This window comes from Aquarana catesbeiana, linkage group LG01 (assembly GCF_042186555.1).
Source record: "Aquarana catesbeiana isolate 2022-GZ linkage group LG01, ASM4218655v1, whole genome shotgun sequence".
NCBI lineage: Eukaryota > Metazoa > Chordata > Amphibia > Anura > Ranidae > Aquarana > Aquarana catesbeiana.
Window position 1 is genome coordinate 335,630,082 of NC_133324.1, and position 7,014 is coordinate 335,637,095.

A 7,014-nucleotide genomic window follows, 5' to 3' on the forward strand; every position below is an offset into this window, starting at 1 on the left:
ACCTCTCTGCCTCCTGAACCCAGAGTACCCTTGCCTGAGCATTTTTCAGGGAATCGCAAACTGTTCCGAATTTTACAAAATGCCTGTGAACTTTATTTTTCCTTGTTACCCCGAACTTTCTCATCTGAGAGTATTAAAGTGGGATTTATCATTACACGCCTACGAAATTAACCACTCTCCTGGGCTCATCGTCTTAGAGAACAACATGATCCGGCCTTGTCGACCACTGACTCCTTCTTTTCAGCCATGTCCCAGCTGTATGCTGATCCCTTTTTCCAACAGACTGCTGAATCCACACTTGGTAAACTCCAACAAGGCTTAAGATCCGTAGATGACTATGTAACTGATTTCCGTGTCTGGAGTTTAGATACGCAGTGGAATAAAGCTGCTCCACATCATCAATTTCGTCTTGGACTCTCTGACACATTAAAAGACGAACTTGCCCGAGTAGGAGTACCATCATCCCTGGAAGATCTGATCCATCTTGTCATCCAAATCAACCGTCGACTGTGTGAAAGACAATCTGAGAAGGCTAATACCAAGCCATCTACTTCCTCGAGAGTTTTTGCTTCTGTTTCTGCAGTCACTTCCAGGTTACCAAGGGGACCCCACAAGAATAAGCACCTTGAGTCTCCCTGCAGAAGTTTTCTAAGACCACCTCAGTCTCCTTCTGAACGCCTCCGGCGATTACATGACAGACTATGCTTTTACTGCGTAGTGGCAGGTCGTTTCATTCAAACTTGTCCCATAAGACCTGCCAAGCCCACTCATACATCACCTCACATGATGCATCTTCCTGGGAGGGATCTGCTACATCTCCCTCTTTCACTCCAGTTTCAGTTGCCGGGAAGGACTATTCCTGTAACCGCAATTATAGGCTCAGGAGCCTGAAGTTGTTTTGTGGACTCAGCCTTTGTCTCCTTACATCAACTTCCTGTATGCACCAAAAGGCAAGGATTTACTGTGCATCTTGCAGATGGCTCTGGTCTCAAGTCTGGGCCTGCTACACAAGAGACTGTACCCATTCTCTGCCAGACTTCCTCAGAACATCAGGAACTTCTCCGTTTGGATGTCATAACTTCCCCCATGTTTCCTGTTATCCTGGGGTTACCTTGGCTGAGGGCCCATTACCCTCATGTTGACTGGCTCACTGGAGATGTCTCCTTTTCCTCTAATTATTGTCAGAGACATTGCTACTCGGAAAAGTCTGCTAATTCTGCTCCTCTCCTCAGCATCCACTCGGACCCCAAAACTATGAAGCTAGTACCCGCAGCTTACCATGAATTCCTGGATGTTTTTAATAAAAAGAATGCAGAAACTCTTCCTCCCCACCGGACTTACGATTGTCCCATTGAACTTTTACCAGGGGCAGAGATTCCTTTCGGCCGTATTTACCCTCTCTCAGAACCCGAACTAGAGGCCTTATGCAAATACATAGATGAAAGTCTGGAAAAAGGTTTCATTCGGGCCCCTTCCTCTCCTGCAGGGGCCGGTATCTTCTTTGTGGAGAAAAAAGATCACTCCCTGAGGCCCTGTATTGACTATCGTGATCTTAATAAAATAACCATCAAGAACCGGTACCCACTTCCAATAATTCCCGAGTTGTTCCAGAGACTGTGTGGAGCACGAGTCTTTTCCAAACTCGATCTGAGAGGTGCCTACAATTTGGTTCAAATCAGGAAGGGAGATGAATGGAAGACTGCCTTCAGGACACGTTTTGGGCATTTTGAATACCTAGTCATGCCCTTTGGTCTCTGCAATGCCCCAGCCACCTTTCAACACCTGGTAAATGACGTCTTTCGGGACTTCCTTGACCTGTTCATCATTGTCTATCTCAATGATATTCTTATCTTTTCTGACTCTATCGAAGTTCATCGTACCCATGTGAAGAAAGTTTTGAGTAAACTTTGTGAACACCACCTCTATGCCAAGGCTGAAAAGTGCGACAAAATACAATCAATACAATTTCTGGGACTTGTCATCTCCACTGATGGTATCTCCATGGATCCCCAGAAAGTCGCCGCTGTCTTGGAATGGCCAGCTCCTACGGACCGGAAGGCGGTACAAAGATTTGTGGGATTCGCTAATTTTTATAGGAAATTCATTAAGAACTTTTCTGGCATTATCTCTGCTATTACCCTTTTGACTAGACAGCATGTTCCTTTCCGGTGGAGTCCAGAAGCACAAACATCTTTCGAGCAGTTAAAAGCTTTGTTCACCTCAGCCCCCATCTTAAAGCATCCTGATCCATCCTTGCCCTACATTCTGGACGCCTCTGAAGACGCTGTGGGGGCCATATTATCGCAGCAACAGGGTCTTAAGTCTCTACTCCATCCTGTGGCGTTCTTCTCCAAGAAATTGAACTCATCTGAGAAAAATTATGATGTGGGGGACCGGGAATTGTTGGCCATTAAAGCTGCCCTTGAGGAGTGGCGTTACCTGTTAGAAAGTGCTCATCTTCACCGACCACAAGAACCTCGAGTACCTGAGAACAGCTAAAAGACTTAGACCTCGGCAGGCAAGATGGGCACTGTTCTTCTCCCGCTTCACATTCCACATAACTTTCCGCCCTGGTTCAAAGAATGGTAAACCAGACGCGCTGTCGCGCATATTTCATGATCCTGTTCGTCCCTCGGAAGCAGACACCATTTTACCGGCCAAAAACTTTCTTCTTCTCCAAACCGATCTGATGTCTCAAATAAGAACTGAGTTGTTGGAACACCCCCCTTCCCAAGACATACCTCTCCAGCTAAAGGACGGTCTTTATTACCATAAGGAACAGGTCTTTGTTCCGGAGCAGTTTAGAGTTTCTGTCCTGAAGCGTTGCCACGATCATCCTTTGGCGGGCCATTTTGGGATCCACAAGAGTATCGACCTAATTTCCCGTTCTTTTTGGTGGCCAGACTTGATTCAGGACTGTAAAGGATATGTCAAATCCTATGTGACCTGTCAACGCAATAAGACTGATCGAGCCAAGACTTGGGTTCTATTAGAACAGTGGTTCTCAACCTGGGGGTCAAATGATGATTTGCCAGGGGTCACCAAATCCTTGGCTGTTCCTGAAGCCCACACTGCTCTCCCAGCCTTTTTGCGGCCACCCAGCAGGGCTGTACCTGGAGCCCGCGGCCACCCGCTCAGCCTCTTTGCAGCCGTCTATTCAGTTCACGGCATGGCTGGGGGCAGAGACTAGAGGTCAGCTGACTGGTGAGGAATGTGAAGTGGGAGGGGCTGAAGGAGACCCCATCTCCTGATTTCAGCATAGGTGTCACTGCTACGAGACAGCACAAAGTTGGAGACACAGTGAGTAACACTACCTGTGATTATAGTTGCCATTAAAAGTCCCCACTAGAGTTCTCAGATCAGCAGATGACCTTGATCAAGAGCACCTAAGTTGGCTGATCAGAACTCCTCGCCAGCACTGCCACTCATCTCATTCCCCCCACCCCCTACCAAGGAGTAAGAGAAGGAATAAAAATAGAGAATACATGGAAGGGAAAGGAAAAGAGGGGGCGGAACAAAGAAAAAGGGAGAGAAAGAATAAGAGAAAGAAGAGAAAGAACAAGAAAGACGGCTAGAAAGAGGGATGGGGGGAAAAAAACAAGAAATTAGGATAGAGAGAGGTAAAAGGGAAAGAAAGGAGAACAAAGAGAAAGATGGTACATCCTAAAATGTACCATAAGGGGTTTTAATACTGTACGAGTGGAAGGGACTCAGGGTTTGCTAAATGTCCATGGGTTAGGGGCTCAAATTACTTGTCTTGCCTTAGGTGCCGATAACCCACGCTATGAAAATAATTTTACGATTAGGGGTCTCCACAACTTGGGAAATTTTATCAAGGGGTCACGGCACTAGAGCGGTTGAGAACCACTGTATTAGAATGTCTTCCTGTGCCTAAGAAACCATGGAGCATGATATCCATGGATTTCATTGTTGAGCTCCCCCCATCTGAGAACTTTACCAGCATATTTGTCGTGGTTGATGGTCTGACCAAGATGGCACACTTTATACCCTAGCAAGGAACCCCTTCTGCCGCAGAGACCGCTTCCATGTTCATCTGAGAGATAGTGAGGCTACATGGTATCCCCGACAATATCACCTCTGATCGAGGGGTACAGTTCACTTCCAGATTTTGGAGATCTCTCTGTGAAGCCTTGAACATTGAGCTCCGTCTGTCCACTGCTTACCATCCTCAAACTAATGAACAGACGGAGAGAACCAACCAGACTTTGGAACAATACTCGCGTTGCTTCTCCTCTTTCTCACAGGATGATTGGTCACCTCTGCTTCGGCTAGCGGAATTTGCATACAATAATTCCATCCACTCTGCTACTAAACAAACACCCTTTTTCGCGAATTATGGATACCACCCTTCCTTTTTGCCTGAATTACCCGTGGAATCTTCTATGCCTGCTGTCCAAGACAGATTGAGTTTGTTTAACGCCAACAACAAATTGCTTCAGGACACCATCTCTAAGGCTCAGGCTAACAACAAAAGATTTTTTGACAGGAAAAGGAGGGGTAACTTGAATCTGAAACCAGGAGACAAGGTCTAGCTATCCACTGCCAATTTGAAACTTAAGTGTCCCTCCAAGAAACTTGGTCCAAAATACTTGGGGCCCTTTCCTGTAAAGAGAAGGATCAACTCTGTGGCCTTTGAACTAATCTTACCAAGGAACCTAAAGATTCACCGTTTTCCATATCTCTTTATTGAAAACATCAGTGCCCAATCCCTTTCCCAACCGGGATCCGGAAAACCCTCCTCCACTGCTCGTTGAGGGCAGTGAAGAGTTTAAAGTAGAAGCCATTCTTGACTGTAGAACCAGGAATGGCCTAACACAGTTTCTGATTAAATGGAAGGGCTATGGACCTGAGGACAATTCTTGGGAACCAGTTTCTAATGTACATTCCCCACGAAAGGTACAAGCATTTTTTCAACACCATCCAGAGAAGAAGCCCCTGAAGGGCATCCGGAGGCTGCCCGTAAGGAGGGGGCAATGTTAGAGAACTGCACGCATAAGGAACTCTTTGGATCGCAGATGCACCAATGCGCGTGCGCAAAGGAGTGTGCGCGCCCACAGGAGCGCGTCCACGCGCCCCTTTGGCACCAGATGACCTATTTAAGGGACGCACTGACTGTAACAGATGCTGACTGATCTTCAGCTGTTTCTGTACCAGTATCCTGTGTTTTTGCTGATATCCGTTGCTGAATCCTTGGCTTCCCCTGACCTTGCTTCTGGACTCTCCCTCATCTTTGATTACTGGTTCCTGATTCCGGCTTCCTATTTGACTCTGCTCCTGCCTGATGATTTGGTACCTTACTGCCCGCCTGCTTCCGAACCCGGCTATCCCTGTAACTTCGCTCCTGTCTCCTGTTTGGCTCCAAGCTGCCTGCCGTGTTGCTCCATCTTCGCTCCTGCGATCTGCTGCGACTTCCTGCAATCCCAAAGTCGCATCATCTGCCTCAAGCATCCAGAGCTACATCTGCAGACACTCGTGTTCCTCCTTTCCTTTGGGTCCTTCTGTTTCCATTCTCAGCGGGACCCGGGTTGGAGATACAAGGGAGGCCGACCTTGTCACTTCAGACTCCGATAAGGTACGTGGCACTGTCTGTTTGTGGGTGCAGTCCTTTTAACTCCTGTTGATTTCCTCTGCAAAATGGTCAGACCTCAAAACCATATTCTGTTAGTGTCTCAAATTAACATACATATGTTTTTTGCTTTCCTTGCTCGTTTCCAAGTCCTGTTTTGTTGACCAATAAAATTTGTAGCAAATTTTTATGTTTTATGTGTTTTGTTAATAATTTGTTTTGCAGATACATGCTCAATCCAAGTAATGCATTTTACACTCCCCCCCCCCCCCCCAAACAATTTTCATGCAACAGATTTCCCAGCTGCAGCTTAATAGGCTGATTGGCATAACAAAACAAAAGGTGTGATTTGTCTAAAAGATATTTTCCTGGTGCCTTAATGGTAGCATATGCATGGATTGTGCATATGCTGCCATGGATAGGCACCAGAAAAGGAAAATTACAGAGAGGTGAGTATTACATTTTCCATTTTAGCGCAGTGGTTCTCAGCCTAAAATAGCTGTCCAAAATACCAAGCCATTGACTCTGATTGAAAGCACCTGTGCAAGATGAAGGTAAACCTGCAAACATGGCCTGTTGGGGGTACTTGAGGACAGGGTTGAGAACCACTGATTTAGAGCACTGAGCTAAACTCTAGATCAAGACAATCATATTCTAATTGGGGGCATTTGAGGGAAACCAAGTGAGTGTTAGAACCCCTGCTTGTCTTTTTTAGGTTGGGCTTTGTGTCCCTTTTCTGAAAATTGTCTTTACTTCCTGTCACATAGCCAAACAGGAAGTGAGAGTAAAACCCTATCAATGTCTTTCCTTGGGGACACACAGGTCAATCTAACTAGTGTCTCCATTAGGTGAATTGCACTCTAGCACTTTGTTGTGTACACCCCAAATTATTAGGTATTTTGGGGTTTATTATAGGCAAATCCACTCTGCAATACAAGTGTACTCGCTGTAAATCTGAGGGGAAGCACTGGTGGTTTTATCATCCAATCATGTAGAAGCAAAGATGCTGTTTTTTTTTTTTTCCTTGCATGTCCCCCTCGGATCTCCAGCAACTGCACTTCCAACTTGTAGTGCAAAGTGGATTTGCCTTTAGTAAATAAACCCCAAAGTCCAAGATGCCTAATAATTTGGGGTGTACACAGCAAAATGCTGAAATGCAATCTGCCTAATGAGGAAACTATTTAGATTGACCAGTGTGTCCTCATAGAAAGACATTGGTAGGGTTTTACCCTCACTTCCTGTTTGGCTATGCGACAGGAAGTGAATAAATTTGAAGAAGAAACTGGCAAAAATTGAGAGTGTCTTCACCCTATCAGGGGTGCAGACATCCCCATAACTGACAAGACTTCTAATCCCTCTGCACTCTATCCCCAAGCAAAAATAAGAAAGAATTTCATTTAGTTTAACTTTGCAAAGACACATTCCTA